Source organism: Lissotriton helveticus, chromosome 1_1, assembly GCF_964261635.1.
Source record: "Lissotriton helveticus chromosome 1_1, aLisHel1.1, whole genome shotgun sequence".
NCBI lineage: Eukaryota > Metazoa > Chordata > Amphibia > Caudata > Salamandridae > Lissotriton > Lissotriton helveticus.
The window spans coordinates 216,740,708-216,760,108 of NC_136057.1; the positions used below are offsets into that span (position 1 = coordinate 216,740,708).

A 19,401-nucleotide genomic window follows, 5' to 3' on the forward strand; every position below is an offset into this window, starting at 1 on the left:
TCCACCAGGCCACCAGTGGGTCCGTGCGCTGGGGACGGGGCTCCACCGGTTCCCGGGGAGGCTCTCCCCAGCCTGGCTAGGGTTCGGAAGGTGGGACCAGACCCGGGGCTTGAACTCCATCTGGCCAGGCCCCGAGGGTGCTGGTACCCCTCCGTCCAGCAATCCGGCCGGGGGTCCGGGGCGCCCGGGACGGAGGGTCCACCGGGGGCCCAGGGGAGGCTCTCCCCGGCCCGGCATATGGTTCGGAAAGCCGGGACTGGGGCCGGGGACCGGGCCTGGGGCTTGAGCCCCGCCCGGCAGGGCCCAGTGGTGCGGGAATCCCCCCTCCGTCCTGCAAGCCGGCCGGGGGTCGGAGGCGCCCGGGACGGAGGGTCCATCAGGGCCCGGGGAGGCCTGAAGCCCCGGAGCCCTGCAGCCCCAGAGACCTGCAGCTCTGCAGCCCCCGGAACCCTGCAGCCCCAGAGCCATCTGGTCGCCCCTCTCGCCTCGGCCATCTGGTCGCCCTGGAAGTCATGATGAGGTGCCATTCGCCTCCCGGATCCCAGCGAGGGCTCCAGGAGGTCGGGTACTTTTGCGCCTTGGGTCCCCTCTGTCACCTCGTGTGCACAGATTGCAAGAAAGTCAGGTAATTTCCCTCCGGATTACTAGGGACAGGGTACGCCCGGACACCCCTCCAAGGCTGGTGGTTCTCTGCTAGGGGGACCAGATGGGCTATGCCTGGGTAACACCTCCCTAGGCCACCCGGGGCTTCCTTCCTCCAGGCCAACGGCTTGTCAAATTGCCCAGGACGGGCTCCATGGCTCTTGGGCAGTCGTCCCCCGGGCGTCCGGGGCTCCATCCCTGCCGACGGCATGCAAAAGTGCCCGGGACGGGCTCCATATGTCCCGGGCAGTCCTCCCCCAGGCATCCGGGGCTTCCATCTCCAGGCCAACGGCAGGTCAAAGTGCCCAGGACGGGCTCCACGGGTCCCTGGCAGTCCTCCCCCCCCCGGGCGTCAGGGGCTCCCTTCCCCAGGCCAACGGCATGTCAAAGTGCCCAGGATGGGCTCCACGGGCCCCGGGCGTCCGGGGCTCCCTTCCCCAGGCCAACGGCATGCCAGAGTGCCCAGGACGGGCTCCACGAGTCCCGGGCGTCCGGGGCTCCCTTCCCCGGGACACCGGCTTGTCAGAGTGCCCATGACGGGCTCCACGGGTCCCGGGTATCTGGGACTCCCTTCCCCAGGCCAACGGCATGCCGGAGTTCCCAGGACAGGCTCCATGGGTCCCGTGCGTCCGGGGCTCCCTTCCCCGGTCCGACGGCTTGTCAGAGTGCCCAGGACGGGCTCCACAGTTCCCGGGCGTCCGGGGTTCCCTTCCCCGGGTCAGCGGCATGTCAGAGTGCCCAGGACGAGTTCCACGGGTCCCGGTCAGTCCTCCCCCGGGCGTCCGGGGCTCCCTTCCCCGGGCCGTCGGCATGTCAGAGTGCCCAGGACGGGATCCATGGGTCCCGGGCAGTCCTCCCCCCGGGCGTCCGGGGCTCCCTTCCCCGGGCCGACGGCAGGTCAGAGTGCCCAGGACGGGCTCCACGGGTCCCGGGCAGTCCTCCCCCCGGGCGTCCGGCGCTCCCTTCTCCAGGCCGATGGCAGGTCAGAGTGACCAGGACGGGCTCCACGGGTCCCGGGCAGTCCTCTCCCGGGCGTACGTGGTTGTCCGACAGATTCGGGCAGATGTGCTTTTACGAACCGGATCGGAATCGGCCCAAATAATAATAATAATAATAATAATAATCCACATTTGTAAGGCGCACAATCACCCGTAAGGGTCTCTAGGCGCTAGGGGCCGTCGGGAAGATTAAGCAAGCTATTGCCCAGAGTCACATGGTGCTGGACTAATCTGCGGCCGGTGCCGGGGATCGAACCCTGATCTCTGGGATGCTCGAGGGTTACTACGCGCTCTACAAAAACCTTAAATAAAAAAAAATCTCCAGATTCCGGAGTCAGCCGCCCTAGCCGCGGCGCCAGCTATTTCCCAGAGTCACCTGGTGCTGGGCTAATCTGCCGCCGGTGCCGGGGATCGAACCGTGATCTCCAGATTCCGGAGTCAGCCTCCCTAGCCGCGGCGCCAGCTACTTCCCAGAGTCACGTGGTGCTGGGCTAATCTGCGGCCGGTGCAGGGGATCGAACCCTGATCTCTGGGATGCTCGAGGGTTACTACGCGCTCTACAAAAACCTTAAATAAAAAAATCTCCAGATTCCGGAGTCAGCCGCCCTAGCCGCGGCGCCAGCTATTTCCCAGAGTCACCTGGTGCTGGGCTAATCTGCCGCCGGTGCCGGGGATCGAACCGTGGTCACCAGATGGGGATATCCCAAAAATCTGGCATGGATACGGGGCGCCAGGACTGGTTTGAAGACCCCTGACCTAAGGTATCATGTAACTTGAGACGGTGAATATAATTTCCCCAATTCAATATTCAAAATAAATCCATGGTTATAGTATCAAATGAACTTTATAAAGCTGATCAACATTATTTCATTTCAGAATATCTCTGCACCTCATCAGAGTGTATTGGCTCTGTAGCGCAATGGATAGCGCATTGGACTTCTAAGTGAATGTAAAAAAGATATTCAAAGGTTGTGGGTTCGAATCCCACCAGAGTCAGTTTTATCCCTATTTATTTCATAACTGTTTAAAAGAGTAATAAACAGTGCATGCATGCTTCTGCTTCACCAAAAAGGGCAGTGAAAGGAAGTCTATTTTAAATAGATACTATTCAAGTTACGCAATCTTTGCAGAAGAGGAAATTGGCAGCTGTACTTATGAAAATGTAATTTACTCAGAAGTAAGATTTTGGGCCCTTCCTTAATTTTACAATGTCAATAAAAACATATGAATTCTAAGTCAGCAAAAAAAATGAGATAGTAGCAATTTCAGGACTTACAATAAGGTTAAATTTACTGAAGAGATTTCAAATGCTTGAAGTACCAATTCATTATTATATTCCGCGTATTCAGTACTTAATACCGGCAACCATCTTAAGAAACGTAGTGATAGTTGGGACACTTCCAAATGTTGATAAGGTCATTTTGTGGAGTGCCCTCTCCGAGCCTGGATAGCTCAGTCGAGAGAGCATCAGACTTTTAATCTGAGGGCCCAGGGTTCAAGTCCCTGTTCAGGCGGCTTGGTTAAAGAAAAGGTATATCAATTGCATACTCTTTTCAGGATCCAATGAATGGGGAGTCCTATTAGAGATGTTTCAAAAAAGTCTTAATCAAGTCATTACATACCCATCTGTCTTCTACATTCTTTGACAAGGGTTAAGAAGACTTACCCAAACTGTATCATGTAGTTTGTTGATTATCTTTTACCCAATTCAATGTTCAAAATGTAAGGTAGTGTCCGATTAACTTGATAAAGTTGGTCAACAGCTGATAGGTCATCTTTTTATTTGTGAATCTCTGATCACCGTGTTGAATCAGGTCGGATCTCTAGTGCAATGGATAGCGGCTTGGAGTCCTAGACGAATGTAGCAAAAGCATTCAAAGGCTTTGTGTTCAAACACCAGCTGGGTCAATTTTATCCCTCCTCTTATTTTATAACTAATTGAAACAGTAACAAGCAATGCCTGCGTCTGCATCACCAGAAACATTTACCAAAATGGCAGTGAAAGAAAGTCTACTTAAACAGAGACTGTTTGCTTTGAAAACATTGCATAATCTATGCCCAAGAGGAAATTCCCAAAGATACTGCTGAAAATGTAATTTAGTAGGTAGTAATAGTATTTGGCACTTTATTGATTTCACAATGTCATTTTTGACACATGATTTCTAAGTCAGCCGAAAATGAGATAGTCCAAATTTCAGGATTTAAAATGGATTACGTGTGCTGCTGAAATTTCAAATGCTTAACACCTTCAATGCTACAGGAGATTTTCCTCCTGTGCTGAATGATCTGTAAATCCATTGTTCATGACGAGCTCAGCTCGTCATAAGCACACGACAAGTGTACTGCACGACGAGCTGAGCTCGTCATGAGCATGGAAGGGGTTAAAACATCAATTTGTTATTAAACTCTACAAATTTGATTGCTAATATATGTAACCATATTAATACACAGAGTGTAGGTCAGTGTACGTCCACATTTGTTTAGCTGATTTTAAGACAGAGTATAGCAGAGCCTGGATAGCTCAGTCGGTAGAGCATCAGACTTTTAATCTGAGGGTCCAGGGTTCAAGTCCCTGTTCAGGCGGTTCCTTCCTTTAAAGAAAAATTACTCTAATTGGATGCTCTTTTTGTGTTCCCCTGCATGACGAATAAGATATTCCATTACTAAAATTGCAAAAACGTCTTTCATGGAGTTGTGAAATGCACATCTGCCTCATATATCATGTGCCATTAGACTAAACTTAAGTCGTACGTAGACTTACCTAAGGTATCATGTAACTTGAGACGGTGAATATAATTTCCCCAATTCAATATTCAAAATAAATCCATGGTTATAGTATCAAATGAACTTTATAAAGCTGATCAACATTATTTCATTTCAGAATATCTCTGCACCTAATCAGAGCGTATTGGCTCTGTGGTGCAATGGATAGCGCATTGGACTTCTAGGTGAATGTAAAAAATATATTCAAAGGTTGTGGGTTCGAATCCCACCAGAGTCAGTTTTATCCCTATTTATTTCATAAATGTTTAAAAGAGTAATAAACAGTGCATGCATGCTTCTGCTTCACCAAAAAGGGCAGTGAAAGGAAGTCTATTTTAAATAGATACTATTCAAATTACGCAATCTTTGCAGAAGAGGAAATTGGCAGCTGTACTTATGAAAATGTAATTTACTCAGAAGTAAGATTTTGGGCCCTTCATTAATTTTACAATGTCAATAAAAACATATGACTTCTAAGTCAGCAAAAAAAATGAGATAGTAGCAATTTCAGGACTTACAATAAGGTTAAATTTACTGAAGAGATTTCAAATGCTTGAAGTACCAATTCATTATTATATTCCGCGTATTCAGTACTTAATACCGGCAACCATCTTGAGAAACGTAGTGATAGTTGGGACACTTCCAAATGTTGATAAGGTCATTTTGTGGAGCGACCTCTCCGAGCCTGGATAGCTCAGTCGGGAGAGCATCAGTCTTTTAATCTGAGGGCCCAGGGTTCAAGTCCCTGTTCAGGCGGCTTGGTTAAAGAAAAGGTATATCAATTGCATACTCTTTTCAGGATCCAATGAATGGGGAGTCCTATTAGAGATGTTTCAAAAAAGTCTTAATCAAGTCATTACATACCCATCTGTCTTCTACATTCTTTGACAAGGGTTAAGAAGACTTACCCAAACTGTATCATGTAGTTTGTTGATTATCTTTTACCCAATTCAATGTTCAAAATGTAAGGTAGTGTCCGATTAACTTGATAAAGTTGGTCAACAGCTGATAGGTCATCTTTTTATTTGTGAATCTCTGATCACCCTGTTGAATCAGGTCAGAACTCTAGTGCAATGGATAGCGGCTTGGAGTCCTAGACAAATGTAGCAAAAGCATTCAAAGGCTTTGTGTTCAAACACCAGCTGGGTCAATTTTATCCCTCCTCTTATTTTATAACTAATTGAAACAGTAACAAGCAATGCCTGCGTCTGCATCACCAGAAACATTTACCAAAATGGCAGTGAAAGAAAGTCTACTTAAACAGAGACTGTTTGCTTTGAAAACATTGCATAATCTATGCCCAAGAGGAAATTCCCAAAGATACTGCTGAAAATGTAATTTAGTAGGTAGTAATAGTATTTGGCACTTTATTGATTTCACAATGTCATTTTAGACACATGATTTCTAAGTCAGCCGAAAATGAGATAGTACAAATTTCAGGATTTAAAATGGATTACGTGTGCTGCTGAAATTTCAAATGCTTAACACCTTCAATGCTACAGGAGATTTTCCTCCTGTGCTGAATGATCTGTAAATCCATTGTTCATGACGAGCTCAGCTCGTCATAAGCACACGACAAGTGTACTGCACGACGAGCTGAGCTCGTCATGAGCATGGAAGGGGTTAAAACATCAATTTGTTATTAAACTCTACAAATTTGATTGCTAATATATGTAACCATATTAATACACAGAGTGTAGGTCAGTGTACGTCCACATTTGTTTAGCTGATTTTAAGACAGAGTATAGCAGAGCCTGGATAGCTCAGTCGGTAGAGCATCAGACTTTTAATCTGAGGGTCCAGGGTTCAAGTCCCTGTTCAGGCGGTTGCTTCCTTTAAAGAAAAATTACTCTAATTGGATGCTCTTTTTGTGTTCCCCTGCATGACGAATAAGATATTCCATTACTAAAATTGCAAAAACGTCTTTCATGGAGTTGTGAAATGCACATCTGCCTCATATATCATGTGCCATTTGACTAAACTTAAGTCGTACGTAGATTTACCTAAGGTATCATGTAACTTGAGACGGTGAATATAATTTCCCCAATTCAATATTCAAAATAAATCCATGGTTATAGTATCAAATGAACTTTATAAAGCTGATCAACATTATTTCATTTCAGAATATCTCTGCACCTCATCAGAGTGTATTGGCTCTGTGGCGCAATGGATAGCGCATTTGACTTCTAGGTGAATGTAAAAAAGATATTCAAAGGTTGTGGGTTCGAATCCCACCAGAGTCACTTTTATCCCTATTTATTTCATAACTGTTTAAAAGAGTAATAAACAGTGCATGCATGCTTCTGCTTCATTAAAAAGGGCAGTGAAAGGAAGTCTATTTTAAATAGATACTATTCAAGTTACGCAATCTTTGCAGAAGAGGAAATTGGCAGCTGTACTTATGAAAATGTAATTTACTCAGAAGTAAGATTTTGGGCCCTTCCTTAATTTTACAATGTCAATAAAAACATATGAATTCTAAGTCAGCAAAAAAATGAGATAGTAGCAATTTCAGGACTTACAATAAGGTTAAATTTACTGAAGAGATTTCAAATGCTTGAAGTACCAATTCATTATTATATTCCGCGTATTCAGTACTTAATACCGGCAACCATCTTAAGAAACGTAGTGATAGTTGGGACACTTCCAAATGTTGATAAGGTCATTTTGTGGAGCGCCCTCTACGAGCCTGGATAGCTCAGTCGAGAGAGCATCAGACTTTTAATCTGAGGGCCCAGGGTTCAAGTCCCTGTTCAGGCGGCTTGGTTAAAGAAAAGGTATATCAATTGCATACTCTTTTCAGGATCCAATGAATGGGGAGTCCCATTAGAGATGTTTCAAAAAAGTCCTCATCAAGTCATTACATACCCATCTGTCTTCTACATTCTTTGACAAGGGTTAAGAAGACTTACCCAAACTGTATCATGTAGTTTGTTGATTATCTTTTACCCAATTCAATGTTCAAAATGTAAGGTAGTGTCCGATTAACTTGATAAAGTTGGTCAACAGCTGATAGGTCATCTTTTTATTTGTGAATCTCTGATCACCGTGTTGAATCAGGTCGGATCTCTAGTGCAATGGATAGCGGCTTGGAGTCCTAGACGAATGTAGCAAAAGCATTCAAAGGCTTTGTGTTCAAACACCAGCTGGGTCAATTTTATCCCTCCTCTTATTTTATAACTAATTGAAACAGTAACAAGCAATGCCTGCGTCTGCATCACCAGAAACATTTACCAAAATGGCAGTGAAAGAAAGTCTACTTAAACAGAGACTGTTTGCTTTGAAAACATTGCATAATCTATGCCCAAGAGGAAATTCCCAAAGATACTGCTGAAAATGTAATTTAGTAGGTAGTAATAGTATTTGGCACTTTATTGATTTCACAATGTCATTTTTGACACATGATTTCTAAGTCAGCCGAAAATGAGATAGTCCAAATTTCAGGATTTAAAATGGATTACGTGTGCTGCTGAAATTTCAAATGCTTAACACCTTCAATGCTACAGGAGATTTTCCTCCTGTGCTGAATGATCTGTAAATCCATTGTTCATGACGAGCTCAGCTCGTCATAAGCACACGACAAGTGTACTGCACGACGAGCTGAGCTCGTCATGAGCATGGAAGGGGTTAAAACATCAATTTGTTATTAAACTCTACAAATTTGATTGCTAATATATGTAACCATATTAATACACAGAGTGTAGGTCAGTGTACGTCCACATTTGTTTAGCTGATTTTAAGACAGAGTATAGCAGAGCCTGGATAGCTCAGTCGGTAGAGCATCAGACTTCTAATCTGAGGGTCCAGGGTTCAAGTCCCTGTTCAGGCGGTTCCTTCCTTTAAAGAAAAATTACTCTAATTGGATGCTCTTTTTGTGTTCCCCTGCATGACGAATAAGATATTCCATTACTAAAATTGCAAAAACGTCTTTCATGGAGTTGTGAAATGCACATCTGCCTCATATATCATGTGCCATTAGACTAAACTTAAGTCGTACGTAGACTTACCTAAGGTATCATGTAACTTGAGACGGTGAATATAATTTCCCCAATTCAATATTCAAAATAAATCCATGGTTATAGTATCAAATGAACTTTATAAAGCTGATCAACATTATTTCATTTCAGAATATCTCTGCACCTAATCAGAGCGTATTGGCTCTGTGGTGCAATGGATAGCGCATTGGACTTCTAGGTGAATGTAAAAAATATATTCAAAGGTTGTGGGTTCGAATCCCACCAGAGTCAGTTTTATCCCTATTTATTTCATAAATGTTTAAAAGAGTAATAAACAGTGCATGCATGCTTCTGCTTCACCAAAAAGGGCAGTGAAAGGAAGTCTATTTTAAATAGATACTATTCAAATTACGCAATCTTTGCAGAAGAGGAAATTGGCAGCTGTACTTATGAAAATGTAATTTACTCAGAAGTAAGATTTTGGGCCCTTCATTAATTTTACAATGTCAATAAAAACATATGACTTCTAAGTCAGCAAAAAAAATGAGATAGTAGCAATTTCAGGACTTACAATAAGGTTAAATTTACTGAAGAGATTTCAAATGCTTGAAGTACCAATTCATTATTATATTCCGCGTATTCAGTACTTAATACCGGCAACCATCTTGAGAAACGTAGTGATAGTTGGGACACTTCCAAATGTTGATAAGGTCATTTTGTGGAGCGACCTCTCCGAGCCTGGATAGCTCAGTCGGGAGAGCATCAGTCTTTTAATCTGAGGGCCCAGGGTTCAAGTCCCTGTTCAGGCGGCTTGGTTAAAGAAAAGGTATATCAATTGCATACTCTTTTCAGGATCCAATGAATGGGGAGTCCTATTAGAGATGTTTCAAAAAAGTCTTAATCAAGTCATTACATACCCATCTGTCTTCTACATTCTTTGACAAGGGTTAAGAAGACTTACCCAAACTGTATCATGTAGTTTGTTGATTATCTTTTACCCAATTCAATGTTCAAAATGTAAGGTAGTGTCCGATTAACTTGATAAAGTTGGTCAACAGCTGATAGGTCATCTTTTTATTTGTGAATCTCTGATCACCCTGTTGAATCAGGTCAGAACTCTAGTGCAATGGATAGCGGCTTGGAGTCCTAGACAAATGTAGCAAAAGCATTCAAAGGCTTTGTGTTCAAACACCAGCTGGGTCAATTTTATCCCTCCTCTTATTTTATAACTAATTGAAACAGTAACAAGCAATGCCTGGGTCTGCATCACCAGAAACATTTACCAAAATGGCAGTGAAAGAAAGTCTACTTAAACAGAGACTGTTTGCTTTGAAAACATTGCATAATCTATGCCCAAGAGGAAATTCCCAAAGATACTGCTGAAAATGTAATTTAGTAGGTAGTAATAGTATTTGGCACTTTATTGATTTCACAATGTCATTTTAGACACATGATTTCTAAGTCAGCCGAAAATGAGATAGTCCAAATTTCAGGATTTAAAATGGATTACGTGTGCTGCTGAAATTTCAAATGCTTAACACCTTCAATGCTACAGGAGATTTTCCTCCTGTGCTGAATGATCTGTAAATCCATTGTTCATGACGAGCTCAGCTCGTCATAAGCACACGACAAGTGTACTGCACGACGAGCTGAGCTCGTCATGAGCATGGAAGGGGTTAAAACATCAATTTGTTATTAAACTCTACAAATTTGATTGCTAATATATGTAACCATATTAATACATAGAGTGTAGGTCAGTGTACGTCCACATTTGTTTAGCTGATTTTAAGACAGAGTATAGCAGAGCCTGAATAGCTCAGTCGGTAGAGCATCAGACTTTTAATCTGAGGGTCCAGGGTTCAAGTCCCTGTTCAGGCGGTTGCTTCCTTTAAAGAAAAATTACTCTAATTGGATGCTCTTTTTGTGTTCCCCTGCATGACGAATAAGATATTCCATTACTAAAATTGCAAAAACGTCTTTCATGGAGTTGTGAAATGCACATCTGCCTCATATATCATGTGCCATTTGACTAAACTTAAGTCGTACGTAGACTTACCTAAGGTATCATGTAACTTGAGACGGTGAATATAATTTCCCCAATTCAATATTCAAAATAAATCCATGGTTATAGTATCAAATGAACTTTATAAAGCTGATCAACATTATTTCATTTCAGAATATCTCTGCACCTAATCAGAGCGTATTGGCTCTGTGGTGCAATGGATAGCGCATTGGACTTCTAGGTGAATGTAAAAAATATATTCAAAGGTTGTGGTTTCGAATCCCACCAGAGTCAGTTTTATCCCTATTTATTTCATAAATGTTTAAAAGAGTAATAAACAGTGCATGCATGCTTCTGCTTCACCAAAAAGGGCAGTGAAAGGAAGTCTATTTTAAATAGATACTATTCAAATTACGCAATCTTTGCAGAAGAGGAAATTGGCAGCTGTACTTATGAAAATGTAATTTACTCAGAAGTAAGATTTTGGGCCCTTCATTAATTGTACAATGTCAATAAAAACATATGACTTCTAAGTCAGCAAAAAAAATGAGATAGTAGCAATTTCAGGACTTACAATAAGGTTAAATTTACTGAAGAGATTTCAAATGCTTGAAGTACCAATTCATTATTATATTCCGCGTATTCAGTACTTAATACCGGCAACCATCTTGAGAAACGTAGTGATAGTTGGGACACTTCCAAATGTTGATAAGGTCATTTTGTGGAGCGCCCTCTCCGAGCCTGGATAGCTCAGTCGGGAGAGCATCACACTTTTAATCTGAGGGCCCAGGGTTCAAGTCCCTGTTCAGGCGGCTTGGTTAAAGAAAAGGTATATCAATTGCATACTCTTTTCAGGATCCAATGAATGGGGAGTCCTATTAGAGATGTTTCAAAAAAGTCTTAATCAAGTCATTACATACCCATCTGTCTTCTACATTCTTTGACAAGGGTTAAGAAGACTTACCCAAACTGTATCATGTAGTTTGACATGTTGATTATCTTTTACCCAATTCAATGTTCAAAATATAAGGTAGTGTCCGATTAACTTGATAAAGTTGGTCAACAGCTGATAGGTCATCTTTTTATTTGTGAATCTCTGATCACCGTGTTGAATCAGGTCGGATCTCTAGTGCAATGGATAGCGGCTTGGAGTCCTAGACGAATGTAGCAAAAGCATTCAAAGGCTTTGTGTTCAAACACCAGCTGGGTCAATTGTATCCCTCCTCTTATTTTATAACTAATTGAAACAGTAACAAGCAATGCCTGCGTCTGCATCACCAGAAACATTTACCAAAATGGCAGTGAAAGAAAGTCTACTTAAACAGAGACTGTTTGCTTTGAAAACATTGCATAATCTATGCCCAAGAGGAAATTCCCAAAGATACTGCTGAAAATGTAATTTAGTAGGTAGTAATAGTATTTGGCACTAAATTGATTTCACAATGTCATTTTAGACACATGATTTCTAAGTCAGCCGAAATGAGATAGTACAAATTTCAGGATTTAAAATGGATTACGTGTGCTGCTGAAATTTCAAATGCTTAACACCTTCAATGCTACAGGAGATTTTCCTCCTGTGCTGAATGATCTGTAAATCCATTGTTCATGACGAGCTCAGCTCGTCATAAGCACACGACAAGTGTACTGCACGACGAGCTGAGCTCGTCATGAGCATGGAAGGGGTTAAAACATCAATTTGTTATTAAACTCTACAAATTTGATTGCTAATATATGTAACCATATTAATACATACAGTGTAGGTCAGTGTACGTCCACATTTGTTTAGCTGATTTTAAGACAGAGTATAGCAGAGCCTGGATAGCTCAGTCGGTAGAGCATCAGACTTTTAATCTGAGGGTCCAGGGTTCAAGTCCCTGTTCAGGCGGTTGCTTCCTTTAAAGAAAAATTACTCTAATTGGATGCTCTTTTTGTGTTCCCCTGCATGACGAATAAGATATTCCATTACTAAAATTGCAAAAACGTCTTTCATGGAGTTGTGAAATGCACATCTGCCTCATATATCATGTGCCATTTGACTAAACTTAAGTCGTACGTAGACTTACCTAAGGTATCATGTAACTTGAGACGGTGAATATAATTTCCCCAATTCAATATTCAAAATAAATCCATGGTTATAGTATCAAATGAACTTTATAAAGCTGATCAACATTATTTCATTTCAGAATATCTCCGCACCTAATCAGAGCGTATTGGCTCTGTGGCGCAATGGATAGCGCATTGGACTTCTAGGTGAATGTAAAAAAGATATTCAAAGGTTGTGGGTTCGAATCCCACCAGAGTCAGTTTTATCCCTATTTATTTCATAACTGTTTAAAAGAGTAATAAACAGTGCATGCATGCTTCTGCTTCACCAAAAAGGGCAGTGAAAGGAAGTCTATTTTAAATAGATACTATTCAAATTACGCAATCTTTGCAGAAGAGGAAATTGGCAGCTGTACTTATGAAAATGTAATTTACTCAGAAGTAAGATTTTGGGCACTTCCTTAATTTTACAATGTCAATAAAAACATATGACTTCTAAGTCAGCAAAAAAAATGAGATAGTAGCAATTTCAGGACTTACAATAAGGTTAAATTTACTGAAGAGATTTCAAATGCTTGAAGTACCAATTCATTATTATATTCCGCGTATTCAGTACTTAATACCGGCAACCATCTTAAGAAACGTAGTGATAGTTGGGACACTTCCAAATGTTGATAAGGTCATTTTGTGGAGCGACCTCTCTGAGCCTGGATAGCTCAGCCGGGAGACCATCAGACTTTTAATCTGAGGGCCCAGGGTTCAAGTCCCTGTTCAGGCGGCTTGGTTAAAGAAAAGGTATATCAATTGCATACTCTTTTCAGGATCCAATGAATGGGGAGTCCTATTAGAGATGTTTCAAAAAAGTCTTAATCAAGTCATTACATACCCATCTGTCTTCTACATTCTTTGACAAGGGTTAAGAAGACTTACCCAAACTGTATCATGTAGTTTGACATGTTGATTATCTTTTACCCAATTCAATGTTCAAAATGTACGGTAGTGTCCGATTAACTTGATAAAGTTGGTCAACAGCTGATAGGTCATCTTTTTATTTGTGAATCTCTGATCACCGTGTTGAATCAGGTCGGATCTCTAGTGCAATGGATAGCGGCTTGGAGTCCTAGACGAATGTAGCAAAAGCATTCAAAGGCTTTGTGTTCAAACACCAGCTGGGTCAATTTTATCCCTCCTCCTATTTTATAACTAATTGAAACAGTAACAAGCAATGCCTGCGTCTGCATCACCAGAAACATTTACCAAAATGGCAGTGAAAGAAAGTCTACTTAAACAGAGACTGTTTGCTTTGAAAACATTGCATAATCTATGCCCAAGAGGAAATTCCCAAAGATACTGCTGAAAATGTAATTTAGTAGGTAGTAATAGTATTTGGCACTTTATTGATTTCACAATGTCATTTTAGACACATGATTTCTAAGTCAGCCGAAATGAGATAGTACAAATTTCAGGATTTAAAATGGATTACGTGTGCTGCTGAAATTTCAAATGCTTAACACCTTCAATGCTACAGGAGATTTTCCTCCTGTGCTGAATGATCTGTAAATCCATTGTTCATGACGAGCTCAGCTCGTCATAAGCACACAACAAGTGTACTGCACGACGAGCTGAGCTCGTCATGAGCATGGAAGGGGTTAAAACATCAATTTGTTATTAAACTCTACAAATTTGATTGCTAATATATGTAACCATATTAATACATAGAGTGTAGGTCAATGTACGTCCACATTTGTTTAGCTGATTTTAAGACAGAGTATAGCAGAGCCTGGATAGCTCAGTCGGTAGAGCATCAGACTTTTAATCTGAGGGTCCAGGGTTCAAGTCCCTGTTCAGGCGGTTGCTTACTTTAAAGAAAAATTACTCTAATTGGATGCTCTTTTTGTGTTCCCCTGCATGACGAATAAGATATTCCATTACTAAAATTGCAAAAACGTCTTTCATGGAGTTGTGAAATGCACATCTGCCTCATATATCATGTGCCATTTGACTAAACTTAAGTCGTACGTAGACTTACCTAAGGTATCATGTAACTTGAGACGGTGAATATAATTTCCCCAATTCAATTTTCAAAATAAATCCATGGTTATAGTATCAAATGAACTTTATAAAGCTGATCAACATTATTTCATTTCAGAATATCTCTGCACCTAATCAGAGCGTATTGGCTCTGTGGTGCAATGGATAGCGCATTGGACTTCTAGGTGAATGTAAAAAAGATATTCAAAGGTTGTGGGTTCGAATCCCACCAGAGTCAGTTTTATCCCTATTTATTTCATAACTGTTTAAAAGAGTAATAAACAGTGCATGCATGCTTCTGCTTCACCAAAAAGGGCAGTGAAAGGAAGTCTATTTTAAATAGATACTATTCAAATTACGCAATCTTTGCAGAAGAGGAAATTGGCAGCTGTACTTATGAAAATGTAATTTACTCAGAAGTAAGATTTTGGGCCCTTCCTTAATTTTACAATGTCAATAAAAACATATGACTTCTAAGTCAGCAAAAAAAATGAGATAGTAGCAATTTCAGGACTTACAATAAGGTTAAATTTACTGAAGAGATTTCAAATGCTTGAAGTACCAATTCATTATTATATTCCGCGTATTCAGTACTTAATACCGGCAACCATCTTAAGAAACGTAGTGATAGTTGGGACACTTCCAAATGTTGATAAGGTCATTTTGTGGAGCGACCTCTCCGAGCCTGGATAGCTCAGCCGGGAGAGCATCAGACTTTTAATCTGAGGGCCCAGGGTTCAAGTCCCTGTTCAGGCGGCTTGGTTAAAGAAAAGGTATATCAATTGCATACTCTTTTCAGGATCCAATGAATGGGGAGTCCTATTAGAGATGTTTCAAAAAAGTCTTAATCAAGTCATTACATACCCATCTGTCTTCTACATTCTTTGACAAGGGTTAAGAAGACTTACCCAAACTGTATCATGTAGTTTGACATGTTGATTATCTTTTACCCAATTCAATGTTCAAAATATAAGGTAGTGTCCGATTAACTTGATAAAGTTGGTCAACAGCTGATAGGTCATCTTTTTATTTGTGAATCTTTGATCACCGTGTTGAATCAGGTCGGATCTCTAGTGCAATGGATAGCGGCTTGGAGTCCTAGACGAATGTAGCAAAAGCATTCAAAGGCTTTGTGTTCAAACACCAGCTGGGTCAATTGTATCCCTCCTCTTATTTTATAACTAATTGAAACAGTAACAAGCAATGCCTGCGTCTGCATCACCAGAAACATTTACCAAAATGGCAGTGAAAGAAAGTCTACTTAAACAGAGACTGTTTGCTTTGAAAACATTGCATAATCTATGCCCAAGAGGAAATTCCCAAAGATACTGCTGAAAATGTAATTTAGTAGGTAGTAATAGTATTTGGCACTAAATTGATTTCACAATGTCATTTTAGACACATGATTTCTAAGTCAGCCGAAATGAGATAGTCCAAATTTCAGGATTTAAAATGGATTACGTGTGCTGCTGAAATTTCAAATGCTTAACACCTTCAATGCTACAGGAGATTTTCCTCCTGTGCTGAATGATCTGTAAATCCATTGTTCATGACGAGCTCAGCTCGTCATAAGCACACGACAAGTGTACTGCACGACGAGCTGAGCTCGTCATGAGCATGGAAGGGGTTAATACATCAATTTGTTATTAAACTCTACAAATTTGATTGCTAATATATGGAACCATATTAATACATAGAGTGTAGGTCAGTGTACGTCCACATTTGTTTAGCTGATTTTAAGACAGAGTTTAGCAGAGCCTGGATAGCTCAGTCGGTAGAGCATCAGACTTTTAATCTGAGGGTCCAGGGTTCAAGTCCCTGTTCAGGCGGTTGCTTCCTTTAAAGAAAAATTACTCTAATTGGATGCTCTTTTTGTGTTCCCCTGCATGACGAATAAGATATTCCATTACTAAAATTGCAAAAACGTCTTTCATGGAGTTGTGAAATGCACATCTGCCTCATATATCATGTGCCATTTGACTAAACTTAAGTCGTACGTAGACTTACCTAAGGTATCATGTAACTTGAGACGGTGAATATAATTTCCCCAATTCAATATTCAAAATAAATCCATGGTTATAGTATCAAATGAACTTTATAAAGCTGATCAACATTATTTCATTTCAGAATATCTCTGCACCTAATCAGAGCGTATTGGCTCTGTGGTGCAATGGATAGCGCATTGGACTTCTAGGTGAATGTAAAAAAGATATTCAAAGGTTGTGGGTTCGAATCCCACCAGAGTCAGTTTTATCCCTATTTATTTCATAACTGTTTAAAAGAGTAATAAACAGTGCATGCATGCTTCTGCTTCACCAAAAAGGGCAGTGAAAGGAAGTCTATTTTAAATAGATACTATTCAAATTACGCAATCTTTGCAGAAGAGGAAATTGGCAGCTGTACTTATGAAAATGTAATTTACTCAGAAGTAAGATTTTGGGCCCTTCCTTAATTTTACAATGTCAATAAAAACATATGACTTCTAAGTCAGCAAAAAAAATGAGATAGTAGCAATTTCAGGACTTACAATAAGGTTAAATTTACTGAAGAGATTTCAAATGCTTGAAGTACCAATTCATTATTATATTCCGCGTATTCAGTACTTAATACCGGCAACCATCTTAAGAAACGTAGTGATAGTTGGGACACTTCCAAATGTTGATAAGGTCATTTTGTGGAGCGACCTCTCCGAGCCTGGATAGCTCAGCCGGGAGAGCATCAGACTTTTAATCTGAGGGCCCAGGGTTCAAGTCCCTGTTCAGGCGGCTTGGTTAAAGAAAAGGTATATCAATTGCATACTCTTTTCAGGATCCAATGAATGGGGAGTCCTATTAGAGATGTTTCAAAAAAGTCTTAATCAAGTCATTACATACCCATCTGTCTTCTACATTCTTTGACAAGGGTTAAGAAGACTTACCCAAACTGTATCATGTAGTTTGACATGTTGATTATCTTTTACCCAATTCAATGTTCAAAATATAAGGTAGTGTCCGATTAACTTGATAAAGTTGGTCAACAGCTGATAGGTCATCTTTTTATTTGTGAATCTCTGATCACCGTGTTGAATCAGGTCGGATCTCTAGTGCAATGGATAGCGGCTTGGAGTCCTAGACGAATGTAGCAAAAGCATTCAAAGGCTTTGTGTTCAAACACCAGCTGGGTCAATTGTATCCCTCCTCTTATTTTATAACTAATTGAAACAGTAACAAGCAATGCCTGCGTCTGCATCACCAGAAACATTTACCAAAATGGCAGTGAAAGAAAGTCTACTTAAACAGAGACTGTTTGCTTTGAAAACATTGCATAATCTATGCCCAAGAGGAAATTCCCAAAGATACTGCTGAAAATGTAATTTAGTAGGTAGTAATAGTATTTGGCACTAAATTGATTTCACAATGTCATTTTAGACACATGATTTCTAAGTCAGCCGAAATGAGATAGTACAAATTTCAGGATTTAAAATGGATTACGTGTGCTGCTGAAATTTCAAATGCTTAACACCTTCAATGCTACAGGAGATTTTCCTCCTGTGCTGAATGATCTGTAAATCCATTGTTCATGACGAGCTCAGCTCGTCATAAGCACACGACAAGTGTACTGCACGACGAGCTGAGCTCGTCATGAGCATGGAAGGGGTTAAAACATCAATTTGTTATTAAACTCTACAAATTTGATTGCTAATATATGTAACCATATTAATACATACAGTGTAGGTCAGTGTACGTCCACATTTGTTTAGCTGATTTTAAGACAGAGTATAGCAGAGCCTGGATAGCTCAGTCGGTAGAGCATCAGACTTTTAATCTGAGGGTCCAGGGTTCAAGTCCCTGTTCAGGCGGTTGCTTCCTTTAAAGAAAAATTACTCTAATTGGATGCTCTTTTTGTGTTCCCCTGCATGACGAATAAGATATTCCATTACTAAAATTGCAAAAACGCCTTTCATGGAGTTGTGAAATGCACATCTGCCTCATATATCATGTGCCATTTGACTAAACTTAAGTCGTACGTAGACTTACCTAAGGTATCATGTAACTTGAGACGGTGAATATAATTTCCCCAATTCAATATTCAAAATAAATCCATGGTTATAGTATCAAATGAACTTTATAAAGCTGATCAACATTATTTCATTTCAGAATATCTCTGCACCTAATCAGAGCGTATTGGCTCTGTGGTGCAATGGATAGCGCATTGGACTTCTAGGTGAATGTAAAAAAGATATTCAAAGGTTGTGGGTTCGAATCCCACCAGAGTCAGTTTTATCCCTATTTATTTCATAACTGTTTAAAAGAGTAATAAACAGTGCATGCATGCTTCTGCTTCACCAAAAAGGGCAGTGAAAGGAAGTCTATTTTAAATAGATACTATTCAAATTATGCAATCTTTGCAGAAGAGGAAATTGGCAGCTGTACTTATGAAAATGTAATTTACTCAGAAGTAAGATTTTGGGCCCTTCCTTAATTTTACAATGTCAATAAAAACATATGACTTCTAAGTCAGCAAAAAAAATGAGATAGTAGCAATTTCAGGACTTACAATAAGGTTAAATTTACTGAAGAGATTTCAAATGCTTGAAGTACCAATTCATTATTATATTCCGCGTATTCAGTACTTAATACCGGCAACCATCTTAAGAAACGTAGTGATAGTTGGGACACTTCCAAATGTTGATAAGGTCATTTTGTGGAGCGACCTCTCCGAGCCTGGATAGCTCAGCCGGGAGAGCATCAGACTTTTAATCTGAGGGCCCAGGGTTCAAGTCCCAGTTCAGGCGGCTTGGTTAAAGAAAAGGTATATCAATTGCATACTCTTTTCAGGATCCAATGAATGGGGAGTCCTATTAGAGATGTTTCAAAAAAGTCTTAATCAAGTCATTACATACCCATCTGTCTTCTACATTCTTTGACAAGGGTTAAGAAGACTTACCCAAACTGTATCATGTAGTTTGACATGTTGATTTTCTTTT

The 19,401-nt window shown here is 40.6% G+C and overlaps 16 non-coding genes across 16 annotated transcripts; all 16 read left to right on the forward strand.

The window, feature by feature from the left end:
• Positions 1-2,545: 2,545 nt before the first annotated feature.
• On the forward strand, positions 2,546-2,636 carry TRNAR-UCU (transfer RNA arginine (anticodon UCU)). The gene is given in 2 exon segments: positions 2,546-2,582; positions 2,601-2,636. It is a non-coding gene; the product is annotated as a tRNA-Arg (tRNA).
• A 1,514-nt stretch (positions 2,637-4,150) lies between these two features.
• Positions 4,151-4,223, forward strand: TRNAK-UUU (transfer RNA lysine (anticodon UUU)). The gene has a single exon. It is a non-coding gene; the product is annotated as a tRNA-Lys (tRNA).
• Positions 4,224-4,550: 327 nt separating this feature from the next.
• TRNAR-UCU (transfer RNA arginine (anticodon UCU)) lies at positions 4,551-4,641 on the forward strand. Its single transcript is given in 2 exon segments — positions 4,551-4,587; positions 4,606-4,641. It is a non-coding gene; the product is annotated as a tRNA-Arg (tRNA).
• Positions 4,642-6,155: 1,514 nt separating this feature from the next.
• Positions 6,156-6,228, forward strand: TRNAK-UUU (transfer RNA lysine (anticodon UUU)). Its single transcript has one exon. It is a non-coding gene; the product is annotated as a tRNA-Lys (tRNA).
• A 327-nt stretch (positions 6,229-6,555) lies between these two features.
• On the forward strand, positions 6,556-6,646 carry TRNAR-UCU (transfer RNA arginine (anticodon UCU)). Its single transcript is given in 2 exon segments — positions 6,556-6,592; positions 6,612-6,646. It is a non-coding gene; the product is annotated as a tRNA-Arg (tRNA).
• Positions 6,647-8,159: 1,513 nt separating this feature from the next.
• TRNAR-UCU (transfer RNA arginine (anticodon UCU)) lies at positions 8,160-8,232 on the forward strand. Its single transcript has one exon. It is a non-coding gene; the product is annotated as a tRNA-Arg (tRNA).
• A 327-nt stretch (positions 8,233-8,559) lies between these two features.
• Positions 8,560-8,650, forward strand: TRNAR-UCU (transfer RNA arginine (anticodon UCU)). The gene is given in 2 exon segments: positions 8,560-8,596; positions 8,615-8,650. It is a non-coding gene; the product is annotated as a tRNA-Arg (tRNA).
• Positions 8,651-10,164: 1,514 nt separating this feature from the next.
• TRNAK-UUU (transfer RNA lysine (anticodon UUU)) lies at positions 10,165-10,237 on the forward strand. Its single transcript has one exon. It is a non-coding gene; the product is annotated as a tRNA-Lys (tRNA).
• Positions 10,238-12,173: 1,936 nt separating this feature from the next.
• Positions 12,174-12,246, forward strand: TRNAK-UUU (transfer RNA lysine (anticodon UUU)). The gene has a single exon. It is a non-coding gene; the product is annotated as a tRNA-Lys (tRNA).
• A 327-nt stretch (positions 12,247-12,573) lies between these two features.
• On the forward strand, positions 12,574-12,664 carry TRNAR-UCU (transfer RNA arginine (anticodon UCU)). Its single transcript is given in 2 exon segments — positions 12,574-12,610; positions 12,629-12,664. It is a non-coding gene; the product is annotated as a tRNA-Arg (tRNA).
• Positions 12,665-14,182: 1,518 nt separating this feature from the next.
• Positions 14,183-14,255, forward strand: TRNAK-UUU (transfer RNA lysine (anticodon UUU)). Its single transcript has one exon. It is a non-coding gene; the product is annotated as a tRNA-Lys (tRNA).
• Positions 14,256-14,582: 327 nt separating this feature from the next.
• On the forward strand, positions 14,583-14,673 carry TRNAR-UCU (transfer RNA arginine (anticodon UCU)). The gene is given in 2 exon segments: positions 14,583-14,619; positions 14,638-14,673. It is a non-coding gene; the product is annotated as a tRNA-Arg (tRNA).
• Positions 14,674-16,191: 1,518 nt separating this feature from the next.
• TRNAK-UUU (transfer RNA lysine (anticodon UUU)) lies at positions 16,192-16,264 on the forward strand. The gene has a single exon. It is a non-coding gene; the product is annotated as a tRNA-Lys (tRNA).
• A 327-nt stretch (positions 16,265-16,591) lies between these two features.
• Positions 16,592-16,682, forward strand: TRNAR-UCU (transfer RNA arginine (anticodon UCU)). Its single transcript is given in 2 exon segments — positions 16,592-16,628; positions 16,647-16,682. It is a non-coding gene; the product is annotated as a tRNA-Arg (tRNA).
• A 1,518-nt stretch (positions 16,683-18,200) lies between these two features.
• Positions 18,201-18,273, forward strand: TRNAK-UUU (transfer RNA lysine (anticodon UUU)). The gene has a single exon. It is a non-coding gene; the product is annotated as a tRNA-Lys (tRNA).
• A 327-nt stretch (positions 18,274-18,600) lies between these two features.
• TRNAR-UCU (transfer RNA arginine (anticodon UCU)) lies at positions 18,601-18,691 on the forward strand. Its single transcript is given in 2 exon segments — positions 18,601-18,637; positions 18,656-18,691. It is a non-coding gene; the product is annotated as a tRNA-Arg (tRNA).
• Positions 18,692-19,401: the final 710 nt, after the last annotated feature.